The sequence below is a fragment of the Girardinichthys multiradiatus genome, chromosome Y (genome assembly GCF_021462225.1).
Source record: "Girardinichthys multiradiatus isolate DD_20200921_A chromosome Y, DD_fGirMul_XY1, whole genome shotgun sequence".
NCBI lineage: Eukaryota > Metazoa > Chordata > Actinopteri > Cyprinodontiformes > Goodeidae > Girardinichthys > Girardinichthys multiradiatus.
The window spans coordinates 678847-697023 of NC_061818.1; positions in this window are offsets into that span (position 1 = coordinate 678847).

Consider the following 18177-nt stretch of genomic DNA (forward strand, 5'->3'; position numbering starts at 1 on the left):
TTCTGGAGGAGGGACAGGTTCGTGCTGCCCCAGGAAAGGTCCGAGCAGTAATGGACTGGCCAGTACCTGACTCGAGGAAGAAGTTGCAGCAGTTCTTGGGGTTCGCCAACTTCTACCAAAGATTTATTAGGAATTACAGCCAGGTGGCGGCCCCATTGAATGCGCTAACTTCCACAAAGACGACCTTCAGTTGGGGTTCGGAGGCTGAGACCGCCTTCACCCGGCTGAAAAGACTGTTCTCCCAAGCGCCTGTTCTGATCCATCCACATTCTACGAAACAGTTTACCCTGGAAGTAGACGCCTCGGATACTGGGGTGGGAGCGGTGCTCTCCCAGCTTTCTGATCAGGATGGAAGGCTTCATTCATGCGCCTTTTTCTCCCGTCGATTGACCCCTGCTGAACGAAACTACCAGGTTGGAGACAGAGAGTTGCTGGCCATTAAGTTGGCCCTAGAGGAGTGGAGGCATTGGCTGGAGGGCGCTGAAAATCCTGTGTTGGTCTGGACAGACCTTAAAAATCTGTCATACATTCAGTCAGCTAAGTGTCTCAATGCACGTCACTCACGTTGGTCTCTTTTCTTTTCTCGATTTAATCTGTCTATTTCTTTTAGACCAGGTTCCAAGAACATCAAACCAGACGCTCTATCCCACCAATTTGAACCTGAAGATACAGAGAAACATACCGAGTCTATCCTGCCGCCTAGCTGTACCGTGGGCTCTTTAACCTGGGAGATAGAGGACTTGGTGCGGCGAGCTCTCCCTGATGACCCTGGGCCAGGAACTGGACCTCCTGGAAGGACCTATGTTCCAGCATCAGTGCGATCCAGAGTGATTGGCTGGTTTCATTCGTCCAAGTTCTTCGCTCACCTTGGTGTCAGTAGGACTATTGCCGCGATCACCAGACGCTATTGGTGGCCGTCCCTTCACAAAGACGTCAAGGAGTACGTTACGGCCTGCGCCACATGCGCTAGAAGTAAGTCTTCTAATCGACCCTCTGCAGGCTTACTTCAACCTCTCAGCATCCCTGGTCGACCCTGGTCCCATGTGGCCTTGGACTACGTCACGGGTCTACCATGTTCTCACGGAATGACTGTTATTATGACCATTATTGACCGATTCTCCAAGGCCTGCCACCTGGTTCCTCTCAGAAAGCTGCCATCGGCCCTCCAAACTGCTAAATTGATGGTCAAACATGTTTTTCACCTGCATGGCATCCCCTGTTGCCTGTTATCCGACAGGGGCCCTCAGTTTACTTCCTGTGTCTGGAGACATTTCTGTGAAGCCCTAGGGGCGAAGGTGGCGCTAACTTCCAGTCATCATCCCCAAACTAACGGCCTGGTGGAGCGCCTTAACCAGGAGTTGGAGGTGGCCCCGCGGTGCATGATGTCCACCTGCCCCGCTGAATGTAGTGACCACTTGGGGTGGATCGAATACAACTCCTCAGCCACCCGTTATTCACCTTTTGTGGTTTCGTTGGGATACCAACCTCCGTTGTTCCCGTCGGAGGAGAAGGACATCACGGTTCCTACTGTACAACACCACATACGGAAATGTAAACGGGTTTGGAACGCCGCCAGCCGGGTGCTTCACCAGACAGCTGCCCGAAACAAGCGCTATGCAGACCGTCGAAGACTGCCTACTCCTAGTTACCTCCCTGGTCAGAAGGTTTGGCTCGCCGCACGGGACATTCAACTCAAGTCCCTGTCCAGAAAGCTCTCTCCCAGGTTCATCGGACCCTATGTAATTGATTCTCTCGTGGGTCCTGCATCTGTTCGCCTTTGTCTGCCTCCTAGTCTCTGTGTTCACCCTGTTTTTCACGTTTCTCAGTTGAAACCTATTCAGACCAGCATGCTCTGCCCTCCGGCCTTGCCCCCTCCACCCGCCCGGGACTTTCAGGGCCACCCTGTCTACTCTGTTCGCCGCATTGTGGCCTCTCGACGACGGGGACGTGAACATCAGTACCTCGTTGACTGGGAGGGGTATGGTCCGGAGGATCGCTCCTGGGTTCCGGGTTCCTTCATTGTTGATCCCTCTTTGATCCAGGATTTCCGGGCCCACCAAGCAGCGTCTTCTGGGCCGCCAGGAGGCGGCCGTTGAGGGGGAGGTGGTGTCAGGATTTGGAGTTCTGCTGCCTGCTGCTTACACCTTTTCGACACTAGGTGCCACCAGTAGGAGTGTACCTGAGGCGACAGGTGTTGTGCATCTACTCATCAGCTGGGAAGCATATAGAGGAAGGTTGCCAACACCTCAGCGCCTGAGTGTTTTTGCCTCCGTGGTAATTTCTGGCCAGCTCTGAAATCTTTGCATGATTTTTACCATAGATATCTTTTGAAGGATCTGTTGTTGCAAACTCTAACTTGCTTTGTTACCTATTCCAGGTGTGAATCCTACCTGATCTGTTCCAGTCCTCTGTAGTGGCTAAGGCTACTTCCTGATCTAGTCTGTGCATGGCAAGCTGAACTCCTTTCCTGACATTTATTCTCTCCCTGGCGGGTTATTCCGGAATCTCCAGTAAGATACGTTTATGTTGGTTCATGTTTCTGAGGTTCAGCTATTTATCTTTTCTCTTTGTGTTTTCACAGTAAGGAAAATTACACTTGTCGCTCCTGTTGTTCCTGATCAATCTTTCAATAAAAACTTATTCCTTTTACAAAATTCTCTGAGAGTCTCTGCATGTGGGTTAAGTCGGCTGTAAAAATCATGACAGTTACTTGTTTTCAGAGAAATGTTTGTTGTTTACAGACATGCATGCATTTATTGGCAACGCTGGTAAAAATGTGTGAAAGCCTTAAAATAAATGTAGTTTTTATTACTGTTGCATAATTACATGCTGGGAAAAAAATCACTTGTTAAAAGAAAATGTTTCCCAACAAAATTACAAATGGCACCTCAGTGTTTTCGGGGACTTCTAATCAGTAATCAATCACTTTCTGTTTGTTTAAAAACTAGACTATACCAGTACACTGAAAAAATGGTCACCATTGGGTCTTTAAAAGAATAATGATTCAAAACATATGGCCACATCTACACAGAAATTGTCCAGCAAACATAAAACCAACCTTTTCCCATGACCATCTTAGTCTACAGATCTAAATTCTGTAGAAATCATGTGGGCTGAGCTGAATAAAGTTAAACATAGAGAAGACCCAGGACTCTGGATCATCTAGAGAGCTTGTGGAGAGAGGAATGGTCAAAGATCCCTCTATCTGTACGCTGTGAAATGTGAGACGAGAAAACCTAAGGTTGTCCTGTTGGCAAAAGTCAGCTGAACAAATGTTAACAGCAAGCCATTAATCTTGCCACTGGTGATTCTGTTACATACATACATGAAACCTTAAAGTCGCTAATACGCACTGTACGTTCTAAACCTTGTTCTCATCATCTTGAATTCCCTGATATACCCATGACGCCATTGAGCTACAACACATAGCAGCATCTCTTCCTCTTCACCTACAGCCTCCTGCATCTGCATCTTTGAAGAAATTTTTGAACCAACCTAAAGTACGGTCTGCTGTTTGTATATTCAGTGACTGTACCCCCTCTAAAAAAAGGACTAGCTGTCTAAACTTGTCTGTCTGAGCTTCTGCAAAAAAAGAATCTGAAAGAATTATGAAACCGCAACCCAGCCACCACATCTTCTCTGTTTAACGCAGTCACGCAACCCCCTGACAAATCGAACACCCACACCTGCTCATCAGAATGGTTCACTTAAATGGTGATGTCTGGGCAGAGAAAATTGGGTTAGGATAAAACTATTTCAGTATTGTATGTTTGTGTGTCATGATCCTAGAATGTTAGGTGCTTGGGTTGATTGCACTCACCTGTTTTTCATTTAGCCCCTAACTTCTTGTTTGTATTTAAGTTCCTGGTTTTTGTTTCTTCATTGAACCTTCATGTTCCTGAGGTACTTCCTCACTCTCTCCCTGTATATAAGCTCTCTGTTTACCTTTGCCCTTTGCTGAATTCTACTGGGTTTTGCCCATCTCATTACCTTATTCTTTGCATATGCTCTGTGTTGTTTCTCCTTTGTAATTTTGCAAGTTCATTTATCATTAAATATTTAAATTCGCCATGTGGCTTCCAAGTTCCTGCTTGAACGTTGTTTCAACCTACACTACATGACATAGTGTTGCCCAATTGTTGACTGCGAACAGTCCATTGAGCCAAATGTAACCGCCAAATGTTCCATAAACTTTTTAAGTTATCATGTTAGTAGCTCATAACTCTGATTAATCACAATGATGGCTAGTCACCACAATATTAGGATTCAATTGTCCAAATGGTTATTGATTTCTAATTCAGCAACTTTTTTTTGAAACATAATTTTTTAAAGATATTTTATTTACCCTGTGCTCCATTGTGAACTGGTTGTTTGAACATTTACAAATAGTTGTTCTTAAGTAGTTTTAAAATAAATTTGACCCAAACCCCCATTCCTTAAAACAAAACTTTGGCTCGTACTTATTCACACTGAACTGTGATTTCACTGCATCATTTATTGCCTCATAGTCAGGTGGTTGCCTGGCTTGGTGATTTTGATCAAAATTACTCACCTTGTTAATAATTACTTTTAGCACTTATTAATTGTTACTCATAGTCATACCAAACCTATTGTTGCACAACAAACCTAACCCTTCTTTAAACCTCTCCACACACTTCTCCCTGACCAGTCTGTTGTGTTCCTTGCTTTTTATGACACTATTTGTTCACTAATGTTCTCCAACAAACCTCTGAGACCAGAAGCATGACAGCTGGAGTTATATTCAGATTAAATTACACACAACTGCACGTTGTTTACTAAATAGGGGACTTCTGAAGGCATCGAATATTATTTAGGAGCATCAGAGTAAAGAGAGCTGAATTACAATGCAAATCGCACTTTAACATTTTTATGAAATAATCATTTTGGAAACCATATATCATTTTATTTTCACTTCACAATACAGTGAAGTACAGTACTTTGTGTTGGTCAATGAAATACACAAAATCCCAGTAAAACACATTAGGTTTGTGGTTGTAACATGAAAACGTTCATTAACTATGCGTGGCACTGTAAGCAGCTATCCAGTCCACATGTGATCCTGGCCAGTTCTGGTGTCACTGTCCATGGTGCTGCAGCCAGTCAGTCTCCCACCAATATTAATCATAAGAAAAGTGCATTATTCAAAGATGCTACAGCAGAAAATAGCTAATATTCAAACATGAGTGCTTCAGGTGCTGCTTAACGTAAATAGTGTTGAGCATAAATCCTACTGAGGTTCTAACTGAAGTAAACACCATATAGATCAGTAAAACCATTTGGAAATTGTTGCATATGTTGTTTAGAAGCTGCTAAACGAGGCTCTGCCGTAGACCAGTAAAGCATGCAGTTATCATACATGTGGCTACAAAATGCTCTGAAGAAATTCAGTCCAATCTTTTAAAGCACTGATGGTGAGCATGTAGGCTACTGAAGCCCATGATGAACAGCTGCTGATGGAGAAACACATCTGGACACAGCAGGCACCATCCCGCTTAATGCTTACTAGGGTCTTTTTAAACTATAACCTTCAGATGTTACATGTGTTGCGGAATTAAGCTTCTACATGCCTGGCAGAACGACCGAAAACGATGTAACTGAGAGGAGACAACAGCTGGAGGTCTACACGGAGAACTTTAGCAGGTAGGTAAACTTTAACCTGTCAATTTCATTATACAACATGGAGAATCGTTTATACAATAATGCATCATAGACTAATGCAATAATTCATGAGCACCCTAAATTATAAATTTTTTTCAGGTGCAGCTTAGTCGGTGATATCAGAAACCTATTTTCATCGAAACTCAAACCTGCTCCGGCTGGAAGACAACAAATAACCAGGAAACCAGAATTTTCCAGGCTTGTCGAGCAGCGGTTCACCAGTATGGTGTCTTTGTTGGAGAAATCAATCAATTCAAGTGACACAAAAGTGGTCAAACTGAAACATGACCAAGGTAGATCAAATAAATTGATGTGCTTAATTTTTCCTGGATGTGTTTCCGAGGTTTCATCAAATGAAGACAGCCCAAAACCACTGGACTACAGAGAGACAGACCGCTTTTCCTAAAATTGACTTTTCAGTCCATCAAACCTGTAATTGACAGCCTGTGTGCAGAATCTATGGTTTGCCCTGAAGCCTTCTATGCCAGAGCAGATGAGATAAGGACATTTCTCCAAGGCATCTTTCTTTAGATAAAAAATGAGGAAACATATCAGATAAGTGACAGTGACAGAGTGCCTGATGTGCTCTTGCTAAATACAGGTCCTTCTCAAAATATTAGCATATTGTGATAAAGTTCATTATTTTCCATAATGTAATGATGAAAATTTAACATTCATATATTTTAGATTCATTGCACACTAACTGAAATATTTCAGGTCTTTTATTGTCTTAATACGGATGATTTTGGCATACAGCTCATGAAAACCCAAAATTCCTATCTCACAAAATTAGCATATAATTAAAAGGGTCTCTAAACGAGCTATGAACCTAATCATCTGAATCAACGAGTTAACTCTAAACACCTGCAAAAGATTCCTGAGGCCTTTAAAACTCCCAGCCTGGTTCATCACTCAAAACCCCAATCATGGGTAAGACTGCCGACCTGACTGCTGTCCAGAAGGCCACTATTGACACCCTCAAGCAAGAGGGTAAGACACAGAAAGAAATTTCTGAACGAATAGGCTGTTCCCAGAGTGCTGTATCAAGGCACCTCAGTGGGAAGTCTGTGGGAAGGAAAAAGTGTGGCAGAAAACGCTGCACAACGAGAAGAGGTGACCGGACCCTGAGGAAGATTGTGGAGAAGGGCCGATTCCAGACCTTGGGGGACCTGCGGAAGCAGTGGACTGAGTCTGGAGTAGAAACATCCAGAGCCACCGTGTACAGGCGTGTGCAGGAAATGGGCTACAGGTACCGCATTCCCCAGACATGGGCTACAGAGAAGCAGCACTGGACTGTTGCTCAGTGGTCCAAAGTACTTTTTTCGGATGAAAACAAATTCTGCATGTCATTCAGAAATCAAGGTTCCAGAGTCTGGAGGAAGACTGGGGAGAAGGAAATGCCAAAATGCCAGAAGTCCAGTGTCAAGTATCCACAGTCAGTGATGGTCTGGAGTGCCGTGTCAGCTGCTGGTGTTGGTCCACTGTGTTTTATCAAGGGCAGGGTCAATGCAGCTAGCTATCAGGAGATTTTGGAGCACTTCATGCTTCCATCTGCTGAAAAGCTTTATGGAGATGAAGATTTCATTTTTCAGCACGACCTGGCACCTGCTCACAGTGCCAAAACCACTGGTAAATGGTTTACTGACCATGGTATCACTGTGCTCAATTGGCCTGCCAACTCTCCTGACCTGAACCCCATAGAGAATCTGTGGGATATTGTGAAGAGAACGTTGAGAGACTCAAGACCCAACACTCTGGATGAGCTAAAGGCCGCTATCGAAGCATCCTGGGCCTCCATAAGACCTCAGCAGTGCCACAGGCTGATTGCCTCCATGCCACGCTGCATTGAAGCAGTCATTTCTGCAAAAGGATTCCCAACCAAGTATTGAGTGTATAACTGTACATGATTATTTGAAGGTTGACGTTTTTTGTATTAAAAACACTTTTCTTTTATTGGTCGGATGAAATATGCTAATTTTGTGAGATAGGAATTTTGGGTTTTCATGAGCTGTATGCCAAAATCATTCGTATTAAGACAATAAAAGACCTGAAATATTTCAGTTAGTGTGCAATGAATCTAAAAATATATGAATGTTAAATTTTCATCATGACATTATGGAAAATAATTAACTTTATCACAATATGCTAATATTTTGAGAAGGACCTGTACACTTGAATTATTTTTATTTAGCATAAGCATTACGGAAACTTCGCCCATATAACAAAAAGAACAAAATTAGCCCGTTTACGTTTGCTCACTCATTCATCACTACAAACACTTCCACATTCCAAAAATAGCAAGACATTCTTCCACATATTTTTAAACATGGAGTATTTACCCCTAATCATAAAGGTAAGTTTCTCTAGGGCAAGAGAACTAGATAGCGTAGATAGCCAGGTGTTCAGCTGAGGCCTAGCAATGGATTTCCAGGACCTGGCTATACTATATTTTGCCTGTAGCAAACAGTAGATTATGTTTTTTTTGTCAACACTGCTTAATTGATTTTCAGTGGAAAAATCCCTCAAATACATAGTTTAGGACAACAATCCAGTTTAACACCTGTTAAACCAAACTTTTTGGATCTCAGGCCTTTCCCATAAGCAATGGATCAGAGTGCCCTTGGCCCCACATTTAGCGCATATATCTGAAATATTAGAGTCAAATTTGTTTAATAATGTTGGAGTAACATGTTTTCATTAGCCATTTATATTGGATCAGTTTAAGTTTAGTGTTAATAGATTGTGTCTGAGCTTTCAGACAGGCCATCTACCACTGATATATTACTTTTTAAATTCTCACGCCATGCCAGTCATTTGTTATCTGAGGAGGTTTGGGAACTGTCTTTGATGGTATTGTAAAAATGGGATATTAGACCCTTCTTCATATGGTGGTTTATTGCTAGGTCCTCTAATGAAGAGAGAGTGGGTAAGGTAAGAGATTTTTGTTTAGCTAACATAAAGCTTCTAATTTGAAGAAACTTAAAAAAATGCTTAGTGGGAATATCAAATTTGCGTTTTAAGTCATCAAAACTCATCATAGTGCCTTTATCAAATAAATCTGCAATTTTACATAGACCTTTATCATGCCGTGTTTTGAAACCCATCTTTTCTACCTGGTTCAAACATCATATTGCCCCAAATGGAAGAAAATTGGAATAGTGTTGGTACTTCATCCTTGAACCTATGTGCATCAAACCAAACTCGAGTGGTATTTTTTACCAGTGGGTTTAATTTTTTTTTTTTTAACAAATCTTTATATTTTCTTGAATATAAGTAAGAATTTAGGGATAGGGTTGTGGTATTAGTATTTTCTAAGTTTACCCAAGATAAACCTATCGCTGAGAACCAACAGGAGGCACTAGAGAGCTGAGCAGCCCAATAGTACCATTTAAGATTTGGTACCCCTAGCCCTCCTCCATCTAATGGAAGATATAGTAATAATAGGCGCAATCTGGGCCGTCAGTTATTCCAAATGAAATTATTGAAGATTGTTTGCATCTTTGCAAAAAAAAAAAATTTGGTGGATGGCCTGGAAGAGATACAGGAATCTTGGAAGTACGTTCATTTTGAGAATATTTATACGGCCTATCAAGAAAATGGGCAACGTGGACCATCTGTTAATTGATTCCACTATTGAGTTAACCGTTGGTGTGTAATTTGCCAAAACCAGTTCATCTATGTTTGGAGTAATCTATATACCCAAGTAAGTAAGGCTGTCTTTTGCTACTTGGATTGTAGTGTGAATTGGTGGATTGCTTCTTTCAGATTGTTTTAGAAATAGAATAGTGGATTTAGATTCATTAAGTTTATAACTGGAAATATTGCCAAATTCCTCAATGGTTCTAAGTTGCTGGGGAATGGAATTTTTTAATTTGGACATCATTAAAATTATGTCATCAGCATATAGTCCAATTTTAGATTCAATATTATTTATTCTAATGCCCACAATATTTTGATTATTCTTTATGGCAACAGCCAATGGCTCAATTCCCAGCACAAAAGGAGAGGTGAGAGGGGGCAGCCTTGACGCGTGCCTCTAGCTAGGCTGAAGGGTTTGGATACAATATTATTTGTTATAACTGATGTTGTAGATTTATTGTAAATTATTTTAACCCAGGTTGTAAAATACTTGCCAAAGCCAAATAGAGAAAGGACTTTATAAAGGTAAGCATGCTCCACCCTATCGTATGCTTTTTCTGTGTCCAGGGATAGCAGAGCTGTATCTGGATGTTCATATTTTGCATAAATTATGTTCAGTACTCGACGGATTCCGTGGTGAGCATGCCGTACTTTTACAAATCCATTCTGGTCAGGGTCAGAGAGGGAGGGCAGACATTTTTCAAGCCTGATTGCTTGTACTTTTGCTATTATCTTGGCATCGGAGTTTATAAGTGAAATTGGTCTGTAGGATTCACATTTTGTAGCTGACTCCCTAGGTTTTGGTAGTACCGTTATAATAGCATTTCGCATTGAGGGAGGTAATTCCTTTGTTGTGTAACTTCCCACTAACATATTTTAGAGGAGTTGTACTAATTTGTTTTTAAATATTTTATATAGGTCTAAAGGTAACGGTCCAAGGGATTTTCCTGATTTTAGTTTATCTATGTCATTTGAAAGTTCATTTATAGATATTGGTACATCCAGCTCTGCCTTGGCTTCTTCCCCAAGTGTAGGGGTAATTATAGAATCAAAAAAGGAGTCTAACGAAACCTGTGTTATCTGTCCCTTAGAGGTATATAACTTTGAGTAATAATCTTTAAAAAGATCATTTATTCTTTGTGTATCTGTAATATTTTCATCTGCAGTTGTAATTTCATTTATTACCCTCTCATTCTGCATAGCTTTTATGCGCCATGCTAAGAGTTTTCCCGCCTTCTCTCCCTGGTCATAGTAAGTCTGTTTAAGTCTGAATAGTTCTGCCGAAGCTTTATCAGTGGTGAGTTTATCATATTTTGCACTTAGCAAAAGCAGTTTTTGTTGTTTTTCTTTAGAATTATTTAAACTTATCTCAAGTTCAGCCTCTTTTATTTGCCCTTCGAGGTCAAGCATCTCCTTACTCAATTTATTTGACTTGCTTTTTGTGTAACTTATCATCTGTCCCCGTATAAATGCCTTGAAGGCTTCCCATCTAATAGATGCTGTAGTCTCTGATTTATTAAAGCTGAAGTAATCATCAATGAGGACTTATTTTTAATGTAGCTCATGTGATTTCTACTGTATATTGTAACATCAAATGCTGCAAAATGTGTATTTTAAATCCACTTGTTTTGACAAGGTTAGTCAACTCTGCTCAGCTGGCCTCTTTCAGGAGGCAATATATTTACTTTGTTTAATAAATAACTCTTTAGTGATTTCAGTTGCATGTTTTGTTTTATTAATTTAACAGGTCTATCCTTTTCCCTAACATGGATGTTTTTAAACTGTATAAGGAAGGTGGATTGCTTGGAAGAAAACCAACAGGAAGATCATGTGACCTCCACTCCAAAAGGTTTTTTTTACTGTCAAGATAAGAACATTTTTAAAGAGACCATGCAAACTACTGCACTAATTTGCAAGTCAGATCTATAGGAATTTTTGCCAAAACATAAATCTCATAAGGACAGGATGATACAAAAAGCTGGAGAAACTTAGCAAAGAGAATCTACTGGAGGTCTGGTAGCTTGAGGGTTCTGCACAGTATCTTAGCTGTTCCTACGACTGCGCTCTTCTTGATCGAGATCTCCCAGGTTTGTCCAAGAATCTGCTGGAGCCACTCCACCTGTTTGGTGGTCACTGCCCAAGTGTTCCGATGACCACTGCTTGTTATTCCTCTAAGCTTCTTGTGTTGTTTCTTTTTTTAAAATAGTTATATAATTGTGTTCTTTCTTTTTTGATGTTGCTGTCATTGGCGTCGCTATATCTAACAAAACTGCTCTCTTTTTGACTTTGATCACTACCGTGATGTCCGTCCGGTTGGTTAGCCATCAGTTTTATCCATACACTATATTGCCAAAAACGTTACAATCACTTTCATGACTGCAGGTGTATAAAATACGGTGTGGAGAAACTTAACTGGCCTGCACAGAGTCCTGACCTCAACCTTCTTGAACACTTTGGGATGAATTAGAGCAGAGGCTGTAATTCTGGTTTTCTCATTTAACTAACTAACACACTGCTAAACCTTGTGGAAGGTGTTTACAGAATAGTTAAAGCTGCTATCGCTGGCAACGGTGGATCCATCAACAAACTGGACCGTATAGATTAAATGAAATGTCATCAAAGTTCATGTACATGTAAAAGTAGACGGAGAAATACTTTTGGCAATAAGTGTGTGTGTATGAAAGGCGGCTGTCCACCTTGGAGAGGAGAGACACAGTAAAGCTTATAATGTAGTTTAAGCACGTCGTCAACCCCGCCGTTGTGCCTATCAACCTCCTCTAGTCACAGTGCTGTTTGTTTTCTAATGTTCTCTAACAGCTGCCTCTAGACTCAGATTAACTTAAGGTTTGCACAGAGTCAGGCAGACAGTCAGCAGCTTTACACAGACGTGTCCAGCAGAAGTCCACTTTGAGTCCGCATTGAGTATGCCTGGAGTACGCACGGACATCTGTGGAGTCAAGTACGCCTGACTATGTGGGAACCTTAACACAAAGTTACGACTCTGATCATTGATTAGGAGATTTTATGGAGGGAATTGGTTGCTCTTGATTTATTTTGAGGTATTACAGTAAAGGGGGCTGAATCCACACGCAAACCACATTTTTCAGATTTTAATTCATTTGAATATATTGAAAACTACGTGTTATATAATGTCTGTTCTGTGCTGCAGGAATCTGATAAAATCATGTTCAAAATGTTTTTGTTAAGGAACCAAAGTTACAATTCTCTGAAGGAGGCGATGAGTTACATTTGCGAAGTGAATACAAACAAAGTCTTCTCCACACACCAACATCACCCTACTCTTGAGTTTGTTCCTCAGCAACCACACTGTTACTAAGAGAATGATTGCAAAGAGGCAGCGTTTCCATGGCAACACAAGAGCCTGAGTCATCGTCACAGCGGTACAGGCTCTCTTTCCAGCTCACATGTGTCTGACTGAGTTTTAGCAGATATCCATTCATATCCACCCTACTAGGAATAAAAAACAATGTAATGGAGTAAACAAGTCCCACAACAGAAGACTTCATTTATTTATTTATTCATTTATGTACAATCATATTTAATAAATATGCATTCCAATGAAGCTCATTAGTCAAATTAAAAGTACCTTCTGGAAACACAACCTTTAAGCAGGTTAAACAGAGATTTCATTAAGGCCACATTTATGTATTAAAAATGTTTTTATTGGCCTGATGTAATATTCTAATTTTAAATGTGGTGTTTTCAGTTGGTATAAGCAGAAAATTATCGTAATGGAATTATGTGTTTCACTTAGTGATGAAGTTACTAAAATAAATCAACTTTTCAGTAATATTCAAATGTATTGAATATGACTACATAAATCCATCCATCCATCCATCCATCCATCCCTGTCCTGGGCCTCTCTCTGTATACATGTACAAATCAGCGTTCTTCCTCTTGGGTGCCATAATAGCAGAGCCTGTAATTACATATGGAAAATGACTTTGTTTTCAAACTATGCTGACAATAACTGGGAATGTGGGAAGCACCCGCAGCCACTCACCGATCTTAGGTACATAAAAGGATGAGTTACAATTGGTATAATAGTCTGTTTAGAACAGTTTTTGCAAATTATTTATATTTGTAGAGACTGGGGTATGCAAGAGACGCAGATCTTTCAGTACCTTTGTTTTTCCCACACATTGACTACAGTTCAGAAGCAGCAAAGGAGCAAAGCCCCTCCCCCCCCTCTCCACTACAGGGAGTGTTCCTCTTTCTGCACTAAGACGCCCTGCATTATTAATGCCATAGTATGAGCAATATGATATGTGCTTCAGGGTTTAATTTACGTTTGGATGCATACTTGACATTTCTAAGCTTGCATGTGTTTGCGTGCTTGCTGGGCAACTTTATGTAAATGAATAAATGTACTATCTCAGCTTGCATATATGTGTGTGTTTGCATACACTCAGTACATAAAGCACCCTGTGTACTGTGCTTTCAGTGGGTGGTGTCTATGGATGCTTTGTGAGCCTCTATGTGGGTGTATCTTTTTGTGGCAAAGGGGGTGGGAGGCTAAGCAGGCGGCTCGAATTCTAAAAATAGAAAGCTCTCCAGCTCCCTGCCTCGCTGGACAGAGAGACTGACACAGAAAAGAAGAAACAGAGGGAGAAACGGAGAGTGGCTATGCCTGGAAACTACAGAACAAACTGGACCAGAGACAGATATCCATCCATGGCATCAGTTCCTCATCGAGGTGGAGTTTCTGGAAAGGCAAACCTTCCCGGAGGGAATCTATGGCAGATGTACCTGAACCTGTCTGCTTGTTACCTTTGAGACAAATCGTGACAGCTCTCTCTGATATTACCTGATCAGGTGGTTTAATCTAAAATATTTTGCTACAGACATCACTGATGGCAGAAGGATCAGATTTCACCTTGATTAACAGAAGAAAAGTTTTTTGCCTGAAACAAGAACTGTCTAACTTCAGATTTTATTATTGTTGTCTTTGCTTGCCACATGGTGTGTCTTCATCAGACAATGTTTCACTGCAGCACGTACTAATCTGTTGACAGACAAAAATAAGGAAAAATGTAAAAGCTTTTTCTCAATCTTTTATAATTGTGTGTCTGCATAAAGTCCCACAGGAAAGCTGTGCCTTGCAAAAAGAATCCCATTGATTTTTTCCAAATTTTGTCACATTTAAATCAAACACTTCAATTTGTTTGATAGATAGATAGATAGATAGATAGATAGATAGATGATAGATAGATGATAGATAGATAGATAGATAGATAGATAGATAGATGATAGATAGATGATAGATAGATGATAGATAGATGATAGATAGATAGATAGATAGATAGATAGATAGATAGATAGATAGATAGATGATAGATAGATGATAGATAGATAGATAGATAGATAGATAGATAGATAGATAGATAGATAGATAGATAGATAGATAGATAGATAGATAGATAGATAGATAGATAGATAGATAGATAGATAGATAGATAGATAGATAGATAGATAGATAGATAGATAGATGATAGATAGATAGATAGATAGATAGATAGATAGATAGATAGATAGATAGATAGATGATAGATAGATAGATAGATAGATAGATAGATAGATGATAGATAGATGATAGATAGATAGATAGATAGATAGATAGATAGATAGATAGATAGATAGATAGATAGATAGATAGATAGATAGATAGATAGATAGATAGATGATAGATAGATGATAGATAGATAGATAGATAGATAGATAGATAGATAGATAGATAGATAGATAGATAGATAGATAGATAGATGATAGATAGATGATAGATAGATAGATAGATAGATAGATAGATGATAGATAGATGATAGATAGATAGATAGATAGATAGATAGATAGATAGATAGATAGATAGATAGATAGATAGATAGATAGATAGATAGATAGATAGATAGATAGATAGATAGATAGATAGATAGATAGATAGATAGATAGATGATAGATAGATGATAGATAGATAGATAGATAGATAGATAGATAGATAGATAGATAGATAGATAGATAGATAGATAGATAGATAGATAGATAGATAGATAGATAGATAGATAGATAGATAGATAGATAGATAGATAGATAGATAGATAGATGATAGATAGATGATAGATAGATAGATAGATAGATAGATAGATAGATAGATAGATAGATAGATAGATAGATAGATAGATAGATAGATAGATAGATAGATAGATGATAGATAGATGATAGATAGATGATAGATAGATAGATAGATAGATAGATAGATAGATGATAGATAGATGATAGATAGATAGATAGATAGATAGATAGATAGATAGATAGATGATAGATAGATGATAGATAGATGATAGATAGATAGATAGATAGATAGATAGATAGATAGATAGATAGATAGATAGATAGATAGATAGATAGATAGATAGATAGATAGATAGATAGATAGATAGATAGATAGATAGATAGATAGATAGATAGATAGATAGATAGATAGATAGATAGATAGATAGATAGATAGATAGATAGATAGATAGATAGATAGATGATAGATAGATGATAGATAGATAGATAGATAGATAGATAGATAGATAGATAGATAGATAGATAGATAGATAGATAGATAGATAGATAGATGATAGATAGATGATAGATAGATAGATAGATAGATAGATAGATAGATAGATAGATGATAGATAGATGATAGATAGATAGATAGATAGATAGATAGATAGATAGATAGATGATAGATAGATGATAGATAGATGATAGATAGATAGATAGATAGATAGATAGATAGATAGATAGATAGATAGATAGATAGATAGATAGATAGATAGATAGATAGATAGATAGATAGATAGATAGATAGATAGATAGATAGATAGATAGATAGATAGATAGATAGATAGATAGATAGATAGATAGATAGATAGATAGATAGATAGATAGATAGATAGATAGATAGATAGATAGATAGATAGATAGATAGATGGTCCGATGACGCCATGGCAGAAAGTGTGGGAAATATAGGAAATTGGTACGCCCGACTATGAAACTAGAAAATGTCCGTGGACAGTGCGTGATGCTCACAGTATACCCAACAATGTACTGCCCTTAAGTAAAAAAGAATAAATAAAAAAACGCCAGTGGTGGCTATGTGTGAAAAGAACAAATTCTGCTCCGTGCCAGTGTTTATAATCTGACATCACAGGGATTCCAGCTGTGACTCCTCTTTCCTGGGCTGTACTAACAGTAGGTTAAAGCGATGCTTTCTGGGATTCAGAGTTTATTTCATAGTCTCTTTTTTGTTTACAGTTCAGGCCATGTATCATCCCCTGGCTGGGGCACAACAGTTGTAATCCTTAGGATTTAAGGTAATTAAAAAAACAACAAAAAAGGAAAAGACAACAACACCTGACTGGATCATGTGTTGAGTGCAATTATGGCCCGTGCATGGAAACTGTTTTTGAGTCTGTTGATTTGTGCTCTGCTCTCATAGTTCTAAAGTTCCTGCATGAAGACAGCAGCTCAAACAGATGTCAACCAGAATGTTATGGGTCTCTCAGAATATTCTGTGCCCTCATGAGGTAGCGGGAGCTATTTAGATTTTCTAGGGAGGTTCAGAAGGCAAGCAATGATCCTCTGGGCTATAATGGGCTGTGTAGCTGGATTACAACACACACATGCAGTATGTCAGAATGCTCTCTATGGACCAGCAGTAGAAGGAAACCAGCAGTTTCTCTGTAAGGTTGTTTTTCCTAAGCAGTCTCAGAAAAAAAGAGTCTCTGCTATGCCTTCTTGACAATTGCTGTGGTGTTAATGTTCCAGGTCAGGTCATCTTCAATATGAACATCCAGAAATCAAAAGTTGGAAACCTTCTCCACACTATCATCACCAATGAACAGGGGCTGAATGGCAGTCTGCTCTCTCCTGACGTCTATGGCCATCTCCTAGGTTTTTCGGTGTTCTGGACCAGGTTGTTTTCTACACGTCATGTTCTCAGTAGCTCCACCTTATCTCTGTAAGCAGACTCATCTCCCCTAGAAATGAGCCCTACTACAGTGGTATCATCAGCAAATGTAATAATGATGTTGGTGGGATGCCATATGTGTAGAGGGTGAAGAGTAGTAGACTCAGCACAGAACCCTGGGAAGACCTGGTGTTTAGGCTGATGGTTGATGATATGTGGGGGCCTACTTTTACCCTCTGCTGGTGGTCTGTCAGAAAGTCTCTGATGTACGGGATATCACCAGGTGGGACAGATTTATCACCATCATCGTCTTGTTGGGAGGATGGTGAGTGGTGAGCTGAAATCTTAAAAGAGCAGCCGTGCATAGCTTCCCCGCAGCTCCAGGTAATATTAAGCAGCATGAAGAGCCATAACTATAGCATCCTCTGTATACCTGATGGAGGTCGTCTTTGGTATTGGAAAAATTGTGGGGGAGTTCAGGCAGGATGGGACTTGGGCTTGACCCAGGTACTGCTTTAATGTCTTTGTAAAAGCCCCGGTCAGTGGAGATACACAATCCCTCAGAATCTGACCTGAGGCACCATCAGGTCCAGCCGCCTTTGTCGGGTGGTTTGTTTTTAGAACATGTCTCACTTGGTGCTCCTCCACTATGAGCATGTTGGTGCCCCCAACAGTTTGTAGGGTATCTGTCTCTGGGGAATGCTCCTCAAAGTGAGGAAAAAAGCAGTTCGGCTCTTCTGCCAGTGAGGCACCACCATCGTCAGCTAGCAGAGTAGGGGATCTGTAGCTGGTTAAATGCTGGGCCCCCTGCCACATCTGCCTGGCGTTGTTGCTCTGTAGACAGTCCGGGAGCCTCCACCTTTAAGCAGCTTTAACCTCTTTGT